The following is a 4,004-nucleotide window of genomic DNA, read 5'->3' as shown; positions in this document are numbered from 1 at the left end:
CATCTCATTTTGACCTCTCCTGAACTCTTGCGGCTTGTTAGTTCCATGTTCCTTGCCAGGACCTCCTGTCATAAAATAACTCATGAAAATTGTTACTGTGGCACCTGGCCAGGGTGGGTGGTATCAGTCAGTGTGTTTCCCCTAATAGAAGTACAAGGAGTCACTGTCGGCTGGTCTTTAATTAAGGTCCCCATTGTATGGTGGGTGATGGTGCATGTGTGCTCAGTCGTGTCCAACTCTGCAACCCTATGGACCATAGCCTGCCAGTTTCCTCTGTCCATGGGATTCTCCAAGGAAAGAATACTGGAGTGGGTTGCCATTTCCTTCTCCAGGGGACCTTTCTAACCCTTCAGTGGGCGACTGCAGTGGGTTGTGACTTGATCCTCTGTATGACTGGAAGATGAGGGACATGCTTCTATAATAGCTAAAGCAGATGTACAACATATGTTTGACAGGCTATGAGACAGAGTGTTTTTAAAATTAATTTAATTTTGGAAGACAGCCTTCAGAATGGGAGAAAATAATAGCAAATGAAGAAACTGACAAAGAATTAATCTCCAAAATATACAAGCAGTTCCCGCAGCTCAATTCCAGAAAAATAAACGACCCAATCAAAAAATGGGTCAAAGAACTAAACAGACATTTCTCCAAAGAAGACATACAGATGGCTAACAAACGCATGAAAAAATGCTCAACATCCCTCATAATCAGAGAAATGCAAATCAAAACCACAATGAGATACTATTTCACACCAGTCAGAATGGCTGCTATCCAAAAGTCTACATGCAAAAAATGCTGGAGAGGGTGTGGAGAAAAGGGAACCCTCTTACACTGTTGGTGGGAATGCAAACTAGTACAGCCACTATGGAGAACAGTGTGGAGATTCCTTAAAAAACTGGAAATAGAACTGCCATATGATCCAGCAATCGCACCCCTGGGCATACACACCGAGGAAACCAGAATTGAAAGAGACATATGTACTCCAATGTTCATTGCAGCACTGTTTATAATAGCGAGGATATGGAATGTCCATCTGCAGACGAATGGATAAGAAAGCTTTGGTACAATACTCAGCCATTAAAAAGAATACATTTGAATCAGTTCTAATGAGGTGGATGAAACTGGGGGCTATTATACAGAGTGAAGTAAGCCAGAAAGAAAAACACCAATACAGTATACTAACGCATATATATGGAATTTAGAAAGATGCAAATGATAACCCTGTATACGAGACAGCAAAAGAGACACAGATGTATAGAACAGTCTTTGGGACTCTGTGGGAGAGGGTCAGGGTGGGATGATTTGGGAGAATGGCATTGAAACATGTATATTATCATATGTGAAACGAATCACCAGTTCAGGTTCGATGCATGATACAGGATGCTCGGGGCTGGTGCACAGGGATGACCCAGAGGGAGGATAAGGGGAGGAGGGAGGTGGGAGGGGCATTTAAGATGGGGCGAATTCATGCCAATGTATGGCAAAACCAACCGGTATAATATTGTAATTAGCCTCCAATTAAAAAAATTAATTTAGTTTTGGCTGTGCTGGGTCTTCGTTGCTGAGCGTGCGCTCTCTCTAGTTGTGGCAAGCAGGGGCTGCTCTGTTGCAGTGGCTTGTAACAGAGCACGGGCTCTAGAGTGTGGTTGAGGTGTATGCACTGAGTTGTCCTGTGGCATGTGGGATCTTCCTGGATCAGGGATTGAACCTGTGTCCTCTGCATTGGCAGAAAGATTCTTAACCACTGGACCACCAGGGAAGTTCAAGACAGAGTATTTTAGTTAGCATAAAATTCAAGTTAAATCATGTATGGCCTAATGACTTCCCTATACCTCATTATGTGAAAATTTCTTCTGTCAGAGGGTGTGAAATGATGAATACATGTAACTTATGTTACAGTGAGTGATACTGGCATATAATTAAAGGTAAGGGGTGATTATCAGGGTCATGGTTGAAATCTGGAGGAGAGCAGTAGGAGAAAGCCCTGCGGAGTGAGGGGGCTCCAGGGGTTAACTGGTTAAGAGGCAGGTACCTCCTGGGGAAACGGCAGTTTCCATTACTTTTCAGAATGGTGCAGATAGTAGTAATCTTTTCCAGACCACCCCCCATGCCTTTTTAGAAGAGCCCAGTGTTGCATATTTTAAGAAGTTAATTGAACACAACAAAAATGTCGGAACACCAAAGGCAGGAGTATGTTGGTGAGTTCTTGCCTTTTGGCTTCAGAAATCTGGTGACACAGATGAGTAATATGCCTATACAAGCATCTGCTATGGCCAGAGCATAATGAGTAGCTCCTGCAAAAGGTATGAGGGGGTCCTATAAAGTCTATTTGCCATCAGCTCTAGGGACCCCTCCACCTCTAGTTTGGGGAGTAAGCCCATCAATTTTATTGCCAGTGGAGTTTTAAAATGTGGAATAAGGTGCATTTGTTGGTAAGTTCGCCAGCATAGGAGGTCCCTGCATTCTATCTGGGCCCTTAGGGCAGAGGTCTCTCAATGTTTTTTCTGTTTTATGGATGTCCTATTCAGTTCAGTTCAGTCACTTAGTAGTGTCTGACTCTTTGCAACCCCATGGACTGCAGCACGCCAGGCCTCCCTGTCCATCACCAATTCCTGGAGTTTACTCAAACTCAAGTCCATTGAGTTGGTGATGCCATCCAACCATCTCATCCTCTGTTGTCTCCTTCTCCTCCCACCTTTAATCTTTCCCAGCATCAGGGTCTTTTCAAATAAGTCAGCTCTTTGCATCAGGTGGCCAAAGTATTGGAGTTTCAGCTTCAACATCAGTCCTTCCAATGAATATTCAGGACTGATTTCCTTCAGGATGGACTGGTTGGATCTCTTTGCAGTCCAAGGGACTCTCAAGAGTCTTCTCCAGCACCACAGTTCAAAAGCCCAGCACCACAGTTCAAAAGCATAAATTCTTCAGTGCTCAGCTTTCTTTACAGTCCAACTCTCACATCCATACATGATCACGGGAAAAACCATAGCCTTGACTAGACGGACCTTGGTTGGCAAAGTAATGTCTCTACTTTTTAATATGCTATCTAGGTTGGTCATAACTTTCCTTCCAAGGAGTAAGCGTTTTTTCATTTCATGGCTGCAATCAGCATTCGCAGTGATGTTGGAGCCCCCAAAATAAAGTCTGACACTGTTTCCACTCTTTCCCCATCTATTTCCCATGAAGTGATGGGACCAGATGCCATGATCTTAGTTTTCTGAATGTTGAGCTTTAAGCCAATTTTTTCACTCTCCTCTTTCACTTTCCTCAAGAGGCTCTTTAGTTCTTTTTCTCTTTCTTCTGTAAGGGTGGTGTCATCTGCATAACTGAGGTTATTGATATTTCTCCAGGCAATCTTGATTCCAGCTTGTCCTTCATCCAGCCCAGGATTCTCATGATGTACCCTGCCTATAAGTTAAATAAGCAGAGTGACAATATACAGCCTTGACGTACTCCTTTCCCAATTTGGAACCAGTCTGTTGGTCCATGTCGTTCTAACTGTTGCTTCCTGACCTGCATACAGATTTCTCAGGAGGCAGGTCAGGTGATCTGGTATTTCCATCTCTTTAAGAATTTTCCAGTTTGTGGTGATCCACACAGTCAAAGACTTTGGCATAGTCAATAAAGCAGAAGTAGATGTTTTTCTGGAACTCTTTTGTGTTTTTGATAATGCAACAGATGTTGGCAATTTGATCTCTAGTTCCTCTGCCTTTTCTAAATCCAGCTTGAAATCTGGATGTTCATGGTTCACGTACTGTTGAAGCCTGGCTTGGAGAATTTTGAGCATTACTTTACTAGCGTGTGAAATGAGTGCAATTGTGCGGTAGTTTGAGCATTCTTTGGCATTGCCTTTCTTTGGGATTGGAATGAAAACTGACCTTTCCTAGTCCTGTGGCTACTGCTGAGTTTTCCAGATTTGCTGGCATATTTGGGCCAAGGTCATATATAGCATCAGGTCTGAGATGTAGCTATGTGTCTCAGAAACTCAAGTCAGTTTCTTGTGT

The sequence above is a fragment of the Moschus berezovskii genome, chromosome 8 (assembly GCF_049115385.1).
Source record: "Moschus berezovskii isolate FMDL1 chromosome 8, NW_MosBer_1.0, whole genome shotgun sequence".
In the NCBI taxonomy this organism is placed as follows: Eukaryota; Metazoa; Chordata; class Mammalia; order Artiodactyla; family Moschidae; genus Moschus; species Moschus berezovskii.
Note: the sequence above shows the minus strand (reverse complement) of the source record.